Genomic DNA, 20590 nt, shown 5'->3' on the forward strand with positions numbered 1-20590 from the left:
GAATAATCGGTAAGAAACCCAATCTCAAACCAATATTCGTGGAAGAAGAACTAGAGCTACTAGAATTCCCACCTATGAAACTTCTGAACCTTTCCGGTATGCAATCAGGTGTTGGGGATATAGGGGAAGCATAATATCTCACCCAAACTAGCAAATCCTACATCCAGATGTATCCATCCTTCAACACATAACCAAGAAACCTTCGAAAACCATCTACCTCAACCTTCGAAAAGCATCCGTTATACAAGTTATAGAGATACTCCCGAACTCCCGCCCCAGTACTGGGTGGCGTCGAGGTTATCTCACCAACGAACTGCATAAAAGAGATTTTCGATGTCGGCGTACTAAACTCAGGTATTCCAGAACTGCAACAATAAAATTATGATGGCAACACCTTAGAGCTCAACTCCCTGGGACACTTCCACTAAACCCCTGACAGGAGGCACCAAGACAATGTTCTCATCATAAAACCATCGGAACGATTCCAAGATACCCGCGTGATCCTAAAATTTTTTTTAGTGAAAATTTGAGAAGAGAAGAGTCAAAACTCTACGTCAGGATGCCTTACCAGAGCGACGAGGATACTGGGAAGTAAAAAGAATTCCTAAACTCTCCGATATATAATTCCTAAATGACTCAAAACATTTTTCTAGACACAACTCGGCCGCTAAAAAAGATCAAGCAATGGGGCTCCTAAGGTCGGGGAAGGCTCTGATTACCAACTTGTAACACCCTCGATGCGACTATAGCTCCCACGTGTCGAGGCACGATTTAGAGACATAATCGCATTGAAGGCATATGTCGCAAGTTAGGCAATCTTCACAACATCCCATGTAATATGATAACAAAAGGGGAGATAACATAGTTGGCTTACACTCGCCACGTCAATCAAGTACATAAATAACATTACATCATCCAAACACTCATGGCCCGACTACGGCGCCAAAATAAAAGAGAACCCAACATGCGACACGGTCCCAATCACCCCCAACTGGGCACCACTACTGATCATCGGGAAAGGAAACATAGTATCGTTGAGAGTCTTCGTCGAACTCCCACTTGAGCTCACACGCGTCTCCTGGAGCGGAATCATCAGGCCCTGCATCTGGTGTAATAATAATCTGTGAGCCACAGGGACTCAGCAATCTCACACCCTCACGATCAAGACTATTTAAGCTTATAGGAAAGGCAAGGTAAATATGAGTGGAGCTGCAGCAAGCGACTAGCAAATATGGTGGCTAACTTATTCGCAAAAGAGAGCGAGAAGAGGAGGCAAAGCGCGAGCGAGAAACTAGAGAACAACCTGCGCAAACATTACTCCAACACCGTGTCCACTTCCCGGACTCCGCCGAGAAGGACCATCACGGTAACACACTCAGTTGATTCATTTTAATTAAGTTAAGGTTTCAAGTTATCTACAACCGGACATTAACAAATTCCCATCTGCCCATAACCGCGGGCACGGCTTTCGAAAGTTCAATCCCTGCAGGGGTGTCCCAACTTAGCCCATGACAAGCTCTCACGGTCAACGAAGGAATAGACCTCCTCCCAAGACATTCCGATCAGACTCGGTATCTCGGTAATTCAAGACACTTCGACAGGTTAAAACAAGACCAGCAACACCGCCCGAACGTGCCGACAATTCCCGATAGGAGCTGCACATATCTCGTTCTCAGGGCACACTCAGATAGGTCAAGCTACGAGTAAAACCAACCCTCAAGTTTCCCCGAGGTGGCCCCGCAGGCTGCCCGGTTCGGACCAACACTCAGAGGGAGCACTGGCCCGGGGGGGGGGTTAAAAATAAGATGACCCTTGGGCTCCGGTAACCCAAGGGAAAAAGAGGCTAGGTGGCGAATGGTAAAACCAAGGTTGGGCATTGCTGGAAAAGCTTTAATCAAGGCAGACTATCAAGGGGTTCCCATTATAACCCAACCGCGTAAGGAACGCAAAATCCGGGAACATAACACCGATTTGACGAAAACTAGGGCGGCAAGAGTGGAACAAAACACTAGGCGAGAGGCCGAGCCTTCCACCCTTTACCAAGTATATAGATGCATTAAGATAACATGGCAATATAATGATATCCCAACAAGTAAATAAATGTTCCAACAAGGAACGGCCTCCAAACTTCACCTGCAACTAGCAACGCTATAAGAGGGGCTGAGCAAAGCGGTAACATAGCCAATCAACGGTTTGCTAGGACAATGGTGGGTTAGAGGTTTGACACGGCAATTTGGGGAGGCTTGCAAGCAAGTGATAGGCATCGTAGCATTGGCATATCAAAGAGCGAGCAAACTAGCATAGCAAAGATAGTAGTGATTTCAAGGGTATGATCATCTTGCCTGCACAGTTGTCAGAGTTGACTGGATCCTCAAAAGCAAACTCAACGGGCTCCTCGTTAGCGAACTCGTCTCCCGGCTCTACCCAAACAAGACAACAAGCAACAAGGATACAATCAACCACGTGCAAACTCCAACAATACGATGCAAAGATGATATGCTATGCGGGATGCAAAATGCAAGATATGACAGGAAATGCATGAACCTGGCCTCAACTTGGAAAACCAATTGTGCCACTGGAAATATGATATGAAATCGCTTGAAAACGATATAAAGAACGCCGGAATCGGAGTTACGGTTTGGAAATGGCAAGCGATTCAAAAATGACACCGGTCTGCGATTTACAGCAAGTAGGCATCTAAATGCAATGAAATGAACATGCTACAGCAACCAAACATGACATCAAAACACATGTCAGGGAAGAATTCAAGATACTTAACAAAAGTCTAGCACTGATCTACGGCCAATTCATCCATTAACAGGTTCAAACAAGCATGGCAAAAACGCAAATGGTAAACAGATCTCAGACTTAGTGAAATTAACACTTGTCTGGAATTTCAGATCAGGTAGCCCTCTTCGGAGCAACAAAACTACATGCTACAGGACCTGAACATGGCAAAGAAAGACATGGCATGGAGCTACTCAACAAGCTTAACAAAAGTCCCTTAGTGACCTTGAGCCAAAAGGGACCACAAAATATACTAACAAGCACACGAACATAGCAAAAACATAATCAGTTTTCAGACTTAGTGAAAACTGGGACATGCTGAAACATAACTCACGAAGGCATGTTTACGAGCTCGATGCACTCACCATGGTGCAAGTCATGGAAATACAAGCATACATACCTTAAGAAAGCACAAAATGCAAGCTAGACATGGCAAGAACAATGGCATAGCATGCACGGATCAACTACAACAACATCGGCAAAATCGCAAACAAGTTGACGATCTGTCCTGATTCGCAACGAAGCAAAAGTAGAGCTCGATTGACTCAAGCTAGGGTGCTCCATAATTTCAAACAAAGACATGGATGGATATAGCAATACAATATTAACAAAACTCCCTTACTGACCATCCTCAAAAGAGGCACGGATCACTAGGAAACAACAAGAACATATGGCATCATGAGATAAACAATCCCAGGACTTAGTGAAATCACTAAGTCCCTGAAAACAGAATTAGCAAGTGCACCACTTTGCAAGCTTGCACAAGTCACCACACACATCCTAAAAATACATGGGTTGCACCTATGGAAATATGACAAAACCCTTAACAAAACACATGTAGAACTCACGAGCATAGCATGCACACATTAATCATGGAAAAAATGACAAAAGTGCTAAACGGAGTAACAAATCTGACAATTATCTCAAGTAGCCCTCTTCTAACAGCATTTCGGGCATCAAGATGAGCTCAAATGAAAATGATGCAATGGAATGAAATGATGTACTCTTTGAGGTGAACATTTTGATATGCTATATGCATGAATTGGAGCTACGGATGCAAAGTTACGGGGCCTTGAATAGGAGCATATGGATCAAGAATTTCGGGACTTGGGAAAAAAATGACCTAGGGTTACTGTTCACCCCGATCCAGATCTGGATCCTCCCGATCACTGTAGCGACGGCGGCGAGCCGAGGAAGAATGGCAGCGGGGCGAGGCCGAATGGCGAGCTCGCCGGCGCGGCGCGGTTTGGCGGCGGCGGGTCGCGGCTCCGGCGGGCGGCTGTCGACGGCGGCGAGCGCGAGGGGCGCGGCGGCGAGGGCGCTGGGCGGCGAGGCGGTGGAGCCGGCGACGTGCTCGGGCGGCGCGGGCGAGCAGGTGGAGGCGGGTGGCGGCGTGGGCCTCGGGGGCCCGACCTGGGCCTCCCGGGCCGGTAGCGGCGACGAAGTGGGGCGGCGGCGCGGTCCAATGCCGGCGTGACACGTGGCGGCGGGAGGCGGACCGGACAATGTCCCGGCGGGAATATGTCCGGCACGCGAGAGGACGACTGGATCTAGGGTTAGGGACGAAATGAACCCAAGATTTCGGAGGAGGGGCTATAAATAGGCATAGAGGGAGCTAGGAGAGTCCAAATGAGGTGCGGTTTTCGGCCACGCGATCGTGATCGAACACTCTTGGACATGGAGCAGAGTTTGGTGGGTTTTGGGCCAAATTGGAGGGGTGTTGGGCTGCAACACACACGAGGCCTTTTCGTTCCCTCGGTTGACCGTTGGAGTATCAAACGAAGTCCAAATGGTACGAAACTTGACAGGCGGTCTACCGGTAGTAAACCAAGGACGCTTGGCAAGTCTCGGTACAATCCGGAAATGTTTAATCCCCACACACGAAAGAAAGCTAGAAATGACCACCGGAGGAGAACGAAGCGCCGGAATGCAAAACAGACAACGGGGAAAAAGCTCGAATGCATGAGACGAACAGGTATGCCAATGCAATGCACATGATGACATGATATGAGATGAAAGAAAATGATAACAACACACGGAGACAAAGACCCGAACCCGAGAAAATAAAATAACTTAACGCCGGAAACGGCCAGAGTTGGAGTAAAAATAGAGAAAGTTACATCCGGGGTGTTACAGCTTGCTTATGTGATTTTTAGTTTCTTGGTTGGTTGCTTCTCAATCTATTTGCTAGCCTCCACTTGTACTAAGTAGAAATACTACTTGTGCATCCAAAACCTTTAAACCCAGTTTTGCCATATGAGTCCACCATACCTACCTATATGCGGTATTTTCATGCCGTTCTTAGCAAATTTGTATGTGTCACCTATAATTTTCTAAATAAATTTCCTTTTTGTGTGCTCGTACCGCTCATGAAGCGGCAGGGGGTGGCTAATATTTTCCATGCTAGATGTGTTATTCTCAAGATGAGTGTTTATTCACTTGTCATTGCATGAGAGTACGGCGGTAATAGGGATGCCCAGTCCCGAAATGAAAAAGAAATTTAATTTATGTTGTCAAATAATAAATTCCTTGGGAAGTGTTGGTATGTAAGGCACCCATGGATACGGCTAGCCATGGATTGTGAAAGAATGGTGGAAAAAGGAATAAACTTTATTTTTTGTTTGGGAACCGCCTATGATATATCTAGCATGGAAAGTGTTGGGAGTTGCTATAAAATGATTGTAAAACATCCAAGAATGATAATATAACAACATGGAACAATAAAAAATTATAGATACATTGGAGACGTATCAACATCCCCAAGCTTAATTCCTGCTTGTCCTCGAGTAGGTAAATGATAAAAACATAATTTTTGATGTGGAATGCTGGCTAACATGTTCATCGCATATTCTTTTCTTTTGTAGCATGGAAATTTGAACTTTTATATGGTTCAAAGCAATAGTCTAGTTTTGACATGAAGATTTGAATACTCAAGCATATCAACAAGCAACCATGTCTTTCAAAATATCAACAATCACTACTGGAATCAAGATCTTTGCCGTCAGTCAGCTCTTTGCCGTCTGCTTGCTGATGGCAAAGAAGGCCTTTGCCATCAGCCACCAGAAAACTGACGACAAAGAAAGAACTGACGACAAAGATCATGTTTGCCATCAGCCAGCCCCTTGTCGTCTGCTAGCGGACGGCATAGAATCTTTGTCGTCTGCTAGTAGACGGCAAAGAGAGAGGGTGGCCCATTATCGATGTAGAGATCCGACCTCAGACGGTCAAGTCTCTGTGCTTAAGTGTCATCCCTGGATCGGTATGCTGACACACACAGTACTCGAGGATTTATAACATAGGTAAATCACATGTATAAAATAACGTAAATACTATTACCTCAATCCAAATAGTGGAAGTAACAACAAGGTTGTGGCAACACCAACGGCAAAGTTGAGTGTAGAAATCGTAACCCTAACGTATCACTTACTCGTCGTAGGAATCCTGCAACATGAGACGTTGCAGCAACAAAGGGTCAGTACATTGAATGTACTGGCAAATTCACACCATAGGATAATGATGAATAATAGCTATCACTACATGCATATATGGCTGGTGGAAAAGCTCTATGGTTATAATGTTTTTGCGAAAAGCCAATTTTTCCCTACTGCAAAGGAATATATTTTATTTAACTACAAAGTTGGTTGAAAATATTGAGAAGGTTCCTCCAACTCAATCCCAAATTAACATCAATAACCCAACAATTATTTAAGTAACATGATGAGATCAATATGATAATCCAAGTACTAGAGACTCAAGATGTCCATAACCGGGGACACGGCTAACCATGATTAGTTTGTACACTCTGCAGAGGTTTGCGCACTTTTCCCCACAAGACTCGATCTCCTCCGTTGGATTTGTCGCACTACATGATGTTTGAGAAAAGGATGACCGAGACACAGTCTTTTAGAAGCATTAACTCTCTACTCCGGATAGACTATACCACCTACAACCCACTACCTGCTAGTTTATCTCTTCAAGAGCTTCACGCAACTTATTCAACTATGCTAGAGCCCATAATAGCTTGTGGCTGCACATGAAAGTTTCTAGCATGAAATAATCTTATGATCCCTTTGAGCCTGGGTGGCATTCCATAGGGTGAACACACGGGTCCTCTGGGATCCCCTTGGGCAAGCACTGGGTTCTCCAGGTGCCCGGGTAAACCACTGGGTACTCCAGGGTGCCCCAACCAATCCACCCAGATGTGTATTAAAGTAGCTACCTTAAGTTAACCATTAAAGTAGCTACCTTAAGTTAACCAATCCAACCGATCCACGTCTACAAGCTTAGCATAGCAATATGAGCATAACATAAAAGTAACTCCCAGGGTTTGAATGCAGGGAAATAGGTTCCTACCTCATCAACTACTTCCTGATACCCACATGTTATAAATTCCTAACCATGCAATGTTTCAGGGTGAAACTAATGCATAAAAACTGGGTATGAAAGGGATATGATCAAAGTGTGATTTGCCTGCAATTTTGATGAAAATGATTCGCACTCATAACTCTTGATAGTTCTACTCGTCACACTCCGTTCAATCTATTGTAGGAAAGCAATAGTAACCACACATAAGCAATCACTCAAAAGGTCGGAAAGAACGAAGAACAATTCGGAAAGCATCAAAACCAAGCAAATAACTCTTGCAACATAAAACAATTTCTAACAGTACCAAAATTATGTGTATTTAGCCTTATCAGAAAGTTTAGGTCAAGAGCTTCGATTTGCAAAAAGAATCAACTCAAATGGAGTTACGAAACTCAAGTTACGAACAAACGAAGTTTGAATTAAAATCTTGTCTAATTCAAATTTTATGCTCATGTTGTGCGCGGGACGTCGGGTGCTTGCGTCACTTCTGGCATGTGGATCTAGTGTTCAACACCGAGGGCCACACGTATCTCGCACCGATGATACTTGCTATTTAAGGTTCCATCAACGCCGAGGAACCCCCTAACCCACTCGTCCTATTGTAAATATTTAGTTAGGTTGACAGAAAAAACAATATTGCTATGTTACCCATCTTTCGAAATGTGTAGTTTTTTCGTTGCTGCGAGGGTCTAGTGTTCGACGAGCTCTGCCCACGCATTTGTGGGTGAGCACAAATGATATCTCCCCCTTCATTTGCTCTATTCCAGTCTTCATGCCGATGAAACTTGCTAGCTATAGGTGTCTTCAATCATTTGTATGCGTGACCACTATATGTCTCCCATTCGAAAGGGTTACATCTATAAATATGCATGCATTTGCATATTTATAATCGTGATTCTTTCGAATTGTCCAACGTTATACATGGACAGCCCGAGTATGTGTAGATTAGGTTCATTTTCCCATATGCTCTGCTCCGGATCTGATGCAGAATTTCGTCAGTGCCTCCCTGTTGTTCTCCGGGTACACATCCTCTCTGCTTATTACTGAGACGTGTATCAGGAGAACAACAGGGAGGTGCTGCCGAAATTTTGTATCAGATCCGGAGCAGAGCATGGGAAAACGAACACAATCTACACATACTCGTGTGGGATTAGGACCTATCTTTACCTATTAGCATCTAGATTGCATGGACGTAATAAAAGTGAAAAACTCCATTAACTAATGATTATATACATGCTGATATATATACACACACACAGACACGCACACACACACACACACAAACACACACACACACACATATATATATAGGTAAAACTGTGTCTATCATAGCTTGCCACAGAAGTAGTTAAGGCTTGCTAAACATTTAACGGTTTAAAAGTATGTAAAAAATATATAATAAATAGGGGATCCTCACTCTAATATAATAAGATGATCCAACGGTGTGATTGTGAGAATATGCATTTATCTCTCCTCCACAAAAAACAAGCATTTCAGCCCACTACAGGATCAATATATATATATATATATATATATTGAAACATTTGTTGTTTTTGTCCAGGACACATGCAGTCATATTTTTTCAATCCCTCCGTTGGATCATGTTATATTATAGGTGTGTTGGTTCAGTATTTTTGAGAACTTCTACACCATCGAAAATCTTAGCTAGTTGTGTGTCCAGTAGATAGGCAACACTACAAAAAAAGACACATCCGTGACATTTTGGGCCGAACAAATTTTTTTCTGTCATGCTTATGACACTTCTATGACGATAATTGTGACAAAACCCGGTATCATCATAGATGTGGTGGGCTCCTACTTCTATGACAAAAAATATGACAGAAAATGGGCTTTTCGTCCTGGGCGGGCCGGAGACACAGCTACATGACATTCTTTGGGCCGTCCATGACGGAAAAAACCATGGTAGAAGCGAGGGCAAGGAAAATATCGGGGAGTTCTCGGTTACGTTGGGTGGTCGGGGGCCAAGTGATGTGCGTTTCTCTCGTACACGTACGCGCATGGGTGCGAGGCGTTGGGCTCTAACTGAACCCGAGCGAGGCATTTTCCTAACTGAACCCGAGCGATTGCACTGCAAGCTACGCGTTACTGAACCCGAGCGATCGATCGATGGCTGTTAACTGAACCCGATCGAGTGATTCCTTCGCTACTGCTGCTAACTGAAGCCGATAGATGCTGCCTCTGGATGAACAGTGAGCGTTGTTGGGGGGTGGATGAACAGTTCCTGGTGGGGGGTTGGATGAACTGGACCCCGTGGTGTTGCCGCTGGATGAATAGGACCCCGATCGAGCCAGTTGGGGGTGCACTACTACAAGATGCTGCTAACGCGACACTACGGTCAGAGACCCTTCGATGAAACTGTGTGCGATGCCATAATCGCAAACAGTGGTGTAAAAACCCGTCAAAAAGGTGCAAAATGTTTACGATGGAGGATGCATCAAACACGGTTCAGATTTAAGTTGCGTGTGTGATGCATGGCATACTGTTCAGTCCACTTAACTGTTTGCAATGAGGAGGAACAAAAGGAACGGGCAGCCAGATGAAGGTGTGTGTGATATACAGCATACGGTTCACTCGGATGAACTGCATTTGATTAGGCATAACAACAGAAACGGTCAGCCAGATTCAAGGTGTGTGTGATATACGGCATGCGGTTCACACTGATGAACTGTTTGTGTTGAGACAAGAGAACATAAACGGTTCAATATAACAAGATGTGTGTGATACACGACAAACAGGTCTTTAATCAGAAATGTGTACGAAGACCAATAATAACATAGACGGTTGCTGCTAATAAGACGTGTGTGTTGTGTGATGGGATTGCATACAGAACAAGAACATTATATACACACTTATAAGGACATGGTTGCATAACCAAATTAAACATCCACTTACGTAGGTGGCTACTACAACCATGGCATTTGCACACACCAAAGTAAACTATTACATGCATAATTACATAGGTGGCTACTGCACACATGACATTTCCACACACCAATAAAGTAAACTATATGTTACATGCATGATTAACTAGCATAAATGATCATCTGATCATCATTTACTTCTTGTGACGCTTGCTCTGCTTGTGGCTCGATCCGGGCTTGTCGATTTGGGTAACGAGGCACTTCCTCATGTCAATGATCCGCCTGTGCATCTTGTAGCATGTGTACACGCTCTTGGCTGCGAACCTGAGGTGAGGTTCATCCAGTTGCCGCATCCAGGCCTTTTTCCAGGTTACAGGACTTGTTCTCTGGGCATCCTGCTTCATCTTTTCGTAGTAGGGGTCGATGATGGCCGAGGCGAGTTCGACCAAGGAGTCCTGCTTTGTGCTGCCCCAGACCCTGTAGTGGTCACGGATTTCGACAAGGTTCTTGCAGGCCAAGCCCATAACATTGAGCGCTTTTACATCGTCTTTGGTTTCCACCGTGGCAAACTTGTAGTCGATGCTGTTGACAAACCTATTGAAACGGTCGCAAGGATCTGTGGCCATGCAGTAGTGGTAGATGAGGACATGATGGCGCATGCATAACGGGGCGATGGCAACCTTTTGATCTATGCCGGGACGATCGACGGTGTACTGGAGGTCGATGCCGACCACCTTGTACTTCCCTCGAGCAAGCAACTGCTCAACGCTGTTGATGTAGTCATCCACCACGGCCGGGTCGATGGTGTAGACCACTGAGAGAAACGTCTCCCTCGCGTGGGTCTCCACTCTATGCTCGCCGAACTCCATTGGAGCGCCGCTAGACATCCCCTCTCTATTTGTCGTTGTGGGTGTGCTTGTTGTGTTGTGGGGCGCGATTGAAAGGTTGAAGAGACTAAGGTTATTGTAACACCCTGGATGTAACTTTCCCAATTTGTACTCCAACTCTTGCCGTTTTCGGCGTTAAGTTATTTTATTTTCTCAGGTTCAGGCCTTTGTCTCTGTGTGTTTTTATCGTTGTCATGCATATCTTATCATGTCATCATGTGCATTGCATTTGCATACGTGTTCATCTCTTGCATTCAAGCATTTTCCCCGTTGTCCGTTTTGCATTCCGGCGCTCCGTTCTCCTCCGATGGTCATTTTTATCTTTCTTTCGTGTGTGGGGATTAAACATTTCCGGATTGGACCGAGACTTGCCAAGCGGCCTTGGTTTACTTCCGGTAGACCGCCTGTCAAGTTTCGTACCATTTGGACTTCGTTTGATGCTCCAACGGTTAACCGAGGGACCGAAAAGGCCTCGTGTGTGTTGCAGCCCAACACCCCTCCAATTTGGCCCAAAACCCACCAAAACCCTCTCCATCGTCTAGAGCGTTCGATCACGATCACGTGGCCGCAAACCGCACCTCATTTGGACTCTCCTAGCTCTTCCTATGCCTATATATAGACCCCTTCCCCGAATCCCGGATCAAACCCTAAAATCCTCCTCACGCCGCCGCCGGACACGTCTGCCTCGGACGAACGAATTCCCGCCGCCGCCCGCACCAGTGGCAGGCTGCCACGTGGCGCCCCGCCGCCTGTCCCGCCGCCGGCCCGGGCGAGCCCGAGTCGGGCCCCCCGAGCCCATCCGCACCGCGCCGCCCCCGCTCCTTGCCGCGCCGCCCCAACGCGCCCGCGCCTCGCCGGCGTAGCCGCCTGCCTCCGCCAGCCGCCGTCGCCGGCGCCGCCCCGCCGCCTCGCTACACCCACCGGGCCGCAGCGCCGCGCCTCGCCTCGGTCGCCCCGCCGCCGCGCACCTCGTCGCCGGCGCCGCCCCGCGCTCCGGCCGCCGCTCCGGTGCGCCCGGCCCCTCCCCGTCGCCGGCGCACCTTCTCCTCGGCTTCGGCCGCTCTCCGGCGGAGCTCTCCGGCGAGATCCGGGCTGCATCGAAATCCATGCCGCGGTCAAACCCTAGATCCGGAGGTCGAATTCTACTAAGTCCTTGTTTTTTTTTCAGTTTCAAGTGCCCATGCTCATCGCATCGTAACTTTACATCCGTAGCTCCGTTCTGGGCATATAGCATATCAAAATGTTCATCTCAGAGAGTAGATCATTTCATTCCATTGCATCATTTTCATTTTAGTTGATCTTGATGCCCGAAATGCTGTTAGAAGAGTGCTACTTGAGATAATTGTCAGATCTGCTGCTCCATTTAGATATTTGTCATGTTTGCCATGATTATTGTGTGCATGATATGCCCATGAGCTCTACATATGTTTTGTTAAGAGTTTTGCCATCTTTCCAGAGGTGCAACCCATGTATTTTTTTGATGTGTGTGGTGACTATTACAAGCTTGCAAAGTGAGGCACTTGGTAATTCTGTTTTCAGGGACTTAGCATTTCCACCAAGTCCTTGAGCTGCTTATCTCATATGGCCTTATGTTCATGTTGTTTCCTAGTGATCCGTGCCTCTTTTGAGGATGATTAGTAAGGATGTTTTGTTAATCTTGTAGTTCTCTTTCCATCCATGTCTTTGTTTGCAATTATGGAGCACCCTAGCTTGAGTCAATCGAGCTCTACTTTTGCTACTTCGTGAATCTGGGAAGATTGTCTACTTGTTAGCGATTTTGTCGATGTTGTTGTAGTTGATCCGTGCATGCTATGCTATTGTTCTTGCCATGTCTAGCTTGAATTTTGTGTATTCTTGATGGGTGTATGCTTAGATTGTCATGACTTGCTCCGTAGTGAGTGCATCTAGCTCGTAAACATGCCTACTTGATATCTGTTTTCAGCATGCTCCAGTTTTCACTAAGTCTGAGAACTGATTATGTTTTTGCCATGTTCACATGCTCGCAATTTTATTTTCTGATCCCTTTTGGCTCAAGGTCACTAAGGGACTTTTGTTAAGATCTTTGAGTATCCCCATGCCATGCTTTACTTTGCCATGTTCAGGTCCTGTAGCATATAGTTTTGTTGCTCCGAATAGTGCTATGTGATCTGAAATTCCAGACAAGTGTTAATTTCACTAAGTCTGAGATCTGTTTACCATATGCATTTTTGCCATGCTTGTTTGAACCTGTTAATGGGTGAATTGGCCGTAGCTCAGTGCTAAAATTTTGTTAAGCATCTTGAATTCCTCCCTACCATGTATTTTTTTGTCATGTTTGGGTGCTGTAGCATGTTCATCTCATTGCATTTAGATGACCACTTGCTGTAAATCGCAGAACGTGGTCATATTTGAATCGCTTGCCATTTCCAAACCGTAACTCCGATTCCGGCGTTCTTTATATCGTTTTCAAGCGATTTCATCTCATCTTTCCAGTGGCACACTTGGATTCCCAAGTTTAGGCCAGGCTCATGCATCCCTTGTCAAATCTTGCATATGCATCCCGCATCGCATCCCGCATAGCATACCATCCTTGCATCATATTGTCTGATCCTTGCACGTGGTTGATTGTGTCCTTGTTGCTTGTTTGTCTTGTTTGGGTAGAGCCAAGAGACGAGTTCGCTAACGAGGAGCCCGTTGAGTTTGCTTTCGAGGATCCAGTCAACTCTGACAACTTTGCAGGCAAGATGATCATACCCTCGAAATCACTACTATCTTTGCTATGCTAGATTGCTCGCTCTTTTGCTATGCCAATGCTACGATGCCTACCATTCGTTTTTCAAGCCTCCCAAATTGCCATGTTAAACCTCTAACCCACCATGTCCTAGCAAACTGTTGATTGGCTATGTTACCGCTTTGCTCAGCCCCTCTTATAGCGTTGCTAGTTGCAGGTGAAGATTGGAGGCCGTTCCTTGTTGGAACATTTATTTACTTGTTGGGTTATCATTATATTGTCATGTTATCTTAATGCATCTATATACTTGGTAAAGGCTGGAAGGCTCGGCCTCTCGCCTAGTGTTTTGTTCCACTCTTGCCGCCCTAGTTTCCGTCATATCAGTGTTATGTTCCCGGATTTTGCGTTCCTTACGCGGTTGGGTTATAATGGGAACCCCTTGATAGTTCGCCTTGATTAAAGCTTTTCCAGCAATGCCCAACCTTGGTTTTACCATTTGCCACCTAGCCCTTTTTCCCTTGGGTTTCCGGAGCCTGAGGGTCATCTTATTTTAGCCCCCCTGGGCCAGTGCTCCTCTGAGTGTTGGTCCAAACTAGAGTCCTATGCAGCGCCCCCTCGGGGAAACTCGAGGTTTGGTTTTAGTTTTATGGAGCGCTCATCTGAGTGTGCCCTGAGAACGAGATATGTGCAGCTCCTATCGAGATTTGTCGGCACATTCGGGCGGTGTTGCTGGTCTTGTTTTAACCTGTCGAAGTGTCTTGAAGAACCGAGGTACCGAGTCTGATCGGAACATCTCGGGAGGAGGTCTATTCCTTCGTTGACCGTGAGAGCTTGTCATGGGCTAAGTTGGGACTCCCCTGCAGGGATTTGAACTTCTGAAAGCCGTGCCCGCGGTTATGGGCAGATGGGAATTTGTTAATGTCCGGTTGTAGATAACTTGAACCTTAACTTAATTAAAATGAATCAACTGAGTGTGTTACCGTGATGGTCTCTTCTCGGCGGAGTACGGGAAGTGGACACGGTGTTGGAGTAATGTTTGCGCAGGTTGTCCTCTAGTTTCTCGCTCGCGCTTTGCCTCCTCTTCTTGCTCTCTTTTGCGAACAGGATAGCCACCACATATGCTAGTCGCTTGCTGCAGCTCCACATATATATTTACCTTGCCATACCTATAAGCTTAAATAGTCTTGATCGCGAGGGTGCGAGATTGCTGAGTCCCTGTGGCTCACATATTACTATTACACCAGATGCAGGGCCTGATGATTCCGCTCCAGGTGACGTGCTCGAGCTCAAGTGGGAGTTCGATGAAGACTCTCAATGATACTATGTTTCTTTTCCTGATGATCAGTAGTGGTGCCCAATTGGGGGTGATCGGGACCGTGTCGCATGTTGGGTTATGTTTTATTTTGGTGCCATAGTCGGGCCATGAGTGTTTGGATGATTTAATGTTATTTATGTACTTGATTGACGTGGCGAGTGTAAGCCAACTATGTTATCTCCCCTCTAATTATCTATATTACATGGGATGTTGTGAAGATTGCCTAACTTGCGACATATGCCTTCAATGCGATTATGCCTCTAAGTCGTGCCTCGACACGTGGGAGCTATAGTCGCATCGAGGGTGTTACAGTTATAATGGCCGCAAGAATTAAAGGGGAAGCCGGACGGCCAGGAATATCGGCAGGCCCTGATGGCAGTTCTAATTTGCAGCGCGTAACTCCATCGTGCCGCACGTACTTGCATCGTGTGGCAACGCGCGCGACGCAACCGCATGCATATGGGGACCCCGACGTGATCATGCGCACTCCCTGGACGAATGCATGCGTGCGCTGCATCGGGCATTGAGGGCGGCGCGAGATGGCGGCGAACTGGCATTGCGAGCTGGCGGCAAACCAGAAGCATCGGGCTGCGCGCTAGGCTTCTCCTAGACGGGAGATCCTGCTCGAGCTCAGTCTAATGGAGGCGGTTGCAGCATCGGGCCTCGTGGTCGCAATGATGAAGCACGTGTCGACGGCGCTGGAGCTACTGTGTCGGGCTGCCGGCGGCGGTGCGTAGGGAGGCCCTGGCCGCGCGCCGTGGAGGGCATGTCCGTCCGCGGCCGCGAGTCCGCCATCGGCGTCCCCAGAGAAGACCACCATGGGCGTCGGCCGAGTTTCTCCTTACCGCAGCTGCCTCGCGCGCCCGTTCCCAGTGCACCGCCGCACGGCCTCGCCTGGTGGTGGCGCCGGTGAAGACACGCACATAGCGTGTTTGTTGAAATGCCCATGAGAAAACTAAAGAGAGGAATAAAAAGATAATGTGAAAAAAGATAAACACTCTAGTCATTGACAGATGGGGCCCTCATCCAACTCAGCAAATTGTCCACACAAGCACGCCACGTCGACCCGACAGGTGGGCCCGACCAGTCGGATTCGCTGTTTCCGCGGCTTAAACGGCCCGTCAGTGCTCCGCGTTACCAATTAGTCCCAGAGTTGGTGGTTTTTTGTGACATGGCTCAAATGTGGTACTGACCTGTTTCCCTAGCCCCAAGTGTGGTGGTTTTGGGTAAATAACTCTCTCTCTCTGCTTCAAGGGAAAACAACGAATGGAGCTACTAACCTTTCCCTAGCCAACGGGCTGAGGGCGTGGGATGGTGATGACGTGATGTTGCATGTCCAGCGGCGGGAGGAGGCAGGAGCAGGCATCAGGGATCACGCCGGAAGCATGAGGAACGCGCCTCCTTCACGCACGTGCCTCCACCCCGTGGCCCCCATGGCACCGTCGGGCGCGGGCCACAAAGGCCGGCACCCGCAGCTTCGCCTAAAGAGCAAACATGAACTTCATTCAAGCCAATCAACTTGTGTTCAAAAAACAAAAATTATCAAAAAGTAACAATATAGACACTGGCAGCACAACTTATAAATTGACAGATGGAGTACTAGTTACAGTGATGCATATAATTAGGCAAGAAGAAATATGCATCCATGAACGTATGACCTCCTCCTCCTCAACTCAGTGTGTTGGGCCACCGACCGGCGGCTAAGGAGCGGCGACTTTTGTGGCGAGGTCAAGGCGCTTCTCAACAATGGCATCCAAGGATTCCGGTCGGTTGAAGAAGGACAACGTTGTAGCGTCCTCACTGGCCTTGTAGATACCTATGTAAATAATTCGCTCGTACACATGGATGTGTAGGTCGACGGTTTCTTGTAGGGCGAGGCGCCTCGCGGCGAGTGCGACCTCCAGGTGGACATTCTTCATGGCATCGACGGGTAGTCGTAGGGCCACCAGTGCTTGAAAGAGGTTCCGACCATGGAGGCCGATTAGGGTGGCAGGCAATGAGGAGACCGGGTGCGTGGGCTGGAGGAGTACGATGATGTCGTCCGTGAGCTTCTTGACGACGGTGAACTTGTTGGTGGTGCCAACGATGATCTGGTCATATTGAGAGTCGTAGATGGCGTCGATGGCGTCCATCCACCAGCCGGTCGCCAACACCGTGTGGAGACGATCCATGGCGCCATGCTGCAGGCCGGCATCGTGGACCATCTGGCACAGCCGCTGGCCGATCGCGCGCATCGCTGCCATGAGTCTGGAGTGAGCACTTTTGCGCTTATTAGTGTAGGTGCTTAGGCAAATTCTTAGGTGCGCATGATGTGATAGATGCATTGGAATGGAGGGGCGCCTTTATATGAGTGCAAACTGCATTGCATTCACATCGTGCTGCCTCTTTTCCCGGTCGTCCTCCCATTACTTCACTCATGCATTCACATGATGCTAATTGAAGGAGGATGCATCATTGGCCGTTCAACATTTCGGGAACCGCTACCCTCTCCCTCGTCTGCATTAAAGCCATATCGGGAACTGCGCTGCCCGCTGTCAAATAGAATAGTACTGCGCCGCCCGCTGCACGCCCGGCAGAACACGCCTCCTCGCCTCCATCTAGGCTTAATTACTGAATTTTAGTTGCAAAAATTAGATACTGCTAGTGATTTTTAGCTTCATATTTTGACAAATCGCAGTGTTACAAGGTTGGGAAATGTCAATGTTACTAGATCAACAAATGTCAATCTTTCTAGTTTGACAAATGGCATCACACCCAATATGACAGATGCAAATCACACCAAATTGTTTGTAAGTGGTTCACACGGGTCATCCAAAAGAACCGTTTGTGTTCAAGAGATGCACAAATCCTGCACTCACTTTGCATACGGGTGTTCTATCTAAAACGTTTGCAATCAAGAGCCATTAGAACCTATAGCCATTAAAACCAATACATGTGGCGTCACGTGAATGCTTAACCGAACGCACACGGTTTGAATTATACAAACGTTTGAGATATTAAAGTGGCAGCTATTTTTTTTCAAAATGCCTTTGTTGGCTGTCATTATTCGAGTGCGCCTTCTCTCAAAATGGAAAAAAATACCACAACATGTCGGGTGCCCTTCCATGATAGCATGCCAAGTTTCATGAATTTCTGATGAGTTTTAGATTTACTAGAATTAAAAAACAAGGCATCTCAATGTTTTGCCGGCAATCAACGGTGCCATGGTGTTTGAAATTCATTCCCATTTCTTGCATGGGACCTAAGCATGCACCCAAGGAGACAAATTTGATTTTTCAACCAATTTATATGCACTAGAGCATCGCATGTAGTTCAAATTTGAATTATGCACATAAATGCATCGAAAACTCAGTTAATGCATAAAAATTTCCAAACGAACCCCGAAAAATCACAAAAATTCACACAACACTCCTGTTGTTCTATGTTGACACGAGAATTTTTTTTGAAAGCAATAAGAGGCAATGGATATCGTCTCGTCCCCAGAGGTGGGACATTCCCTACCGAAAACCATCATGCTTGTTGTGAGAAGCTCCGGTTTGTGAGAAGCATAGACCCAAACCTGCCCCAAATGGGACAAAATTTGTACCACGGCATGTTGATGCCGCTCCATGATAGCATGCCAAGCTTCATGAATTTCAGACGAGTTTTGGATTTACTAGAATTTAAAAACCAGGCATCTCAATGTTTTGCCGGCAATCAACGGTGCCCTAGTGTTTGAAATTCATTCCCATTTCTTGCATGGGACCTAAGCATGCACCCAAGGAGACATATTTGATTTTTCAAGCAATTTATATGCACTGGAGCATGCGCATGTAGTTCAAATTTGAATTATGCACATAAATGCATTGAAAACTCAGTTAATGCATAAAAATGTCTAACTGAACCCTGAAAAATCACAAAAATTCACACAACACTCCTGTTGTTCTATGTTGGCACAAGAATTTTTTTGAAAGCAATAAGAGGCAATGGATATCGTTTCGTCCCTAAAGGTGGGACGTTCCCTACCGAAAACCATCATGCTTGTTGTGAGAAGCTTTGGTTTGTGAGAAGCATATACCCAGACCTGCCCCAAATGGGACAAAAATTTTACCACGGCATGTTGACGCCGCTCCATGATAGCATGCCAAGTTTCATGAATTTCAGACAGGTTTTGGATTTACTAGAATTTAAAAACCATGCATCTCAATGTTTTGCCGACAATCAGCGGTGCCATGGTATTTGAAATTCATTCCCATTTCTTGCATGGGACCTAAGCATGCACCCAAGGACACAAATTTGATTTTTCAACCAGTTTATATGCACTAGAGCATGCGCATGTAGTTCAAATTTGAATTATGCACATAAATGCATTGAAAACTCACTTAATGCATAAAAATGTCCAAACGAACCCTGAAAAATCACAAAAATTCACACAACACTCCTGTTGTTCTGTGTTGACACGAGAAAAAAATTGAAAGCAATAAGAGGCAATGGATATCATCTCGTCCCCAAAGGTGGGACGTTCCCTACCAAAAACCATCATGCTTGTTGTGGGACGTTCCCTACCAAAAACCTGCCCCAAATGGGACAAAAATTTTACCACGGCATGTTGATGCCGCTCCATGATAGCATGCCAAGTTTCATGAATTTCAGACGAGTTTTGGATGTACTAGAATTTAAAAACCAGGCATCTCAATGTTTTGCTGGCAATCAACGGTGCCATGGTGTTTGAAATTCATTCCCATTTCTTGCACGGGACCTAAGCATGCACGCGAGGACACATATTTGATTTTTCAACCAGTTCATATGCACTGGAGCATAAGCATGTAGTTCAAATTTGAATTATGCACATAAATGCATTGAAAACTCACTTAATGCATAAAAATGTCCAAACCAACCCCGAAAAATCACAAAAATTCACACGACACTCCTGTTGTTCTATGTTGACACGAGAAAATTTTTTGAAAGCAATAAGAGGCAATGGATATCGCTTCACCCCAAAAGGTGGGACATTCCCTACCGAAAACCATCATGCTTCTTGTGAGAAGCTCCGGTTTGTGAGAAGCATATATGCAAACCTGCCTCAAATGGGACAAATTTTTTACCACGGCATGTTGATGCCGCTCCATGATAGCATGCCAAGTTTCATGAATTTCAGACGGGTTTGGGATTTACTAGAATTTAAAAACCAGGCATCTCAATGTTTTGCCGGCAATCAACGATGCCATGGTGTTTGAAATTCATTCCCATTTCTTGCATGGGACCTAAGCATGCACCCAAGTACACAGATTTGTTTTTTCAACTAGTTTATATGCACTAGAGCATGCGCATGTAGTTGAAATTTGAATTATGCACATAAATGCATTGAAAACTCGCTTAATGCATAAAAATGCCCAAACGAACCCTGAAAAATCACAAAAATTCACACAACACTCCTGTTGTTCTATATTGACACGAGAAAAAAATTTGAAAGCAATAAGACTCAATGGATATCGTTTCGTCCCCAAAGGTGGGACATTCCCTACCGAAAACCATCATGCTTATTGTGAGAAGCATATACCTAAACCTGCCCCAAACGGGACAAAGTTTGTACCATGGCATGTTGATGCCGCTCCATGATAGCATGCCAAGTTTCATGAATTTCAGACGAGTTTTGGATTTACTA

This window comes from Triticum urartu, chromosome 6, assembly GCF_003073215.2.
Source record: "Triticum urartu cultivar G1812 chromosome 6, Tu2.1, whole genome shotgun sequence".
Taxonomy (NCBI): domain Eukaryota; kingdom Viridiplantae; phylum Streptophyta; class Magnoliopsida; order Poales; family Poaceae; genus Triticum; species Triticum urartu.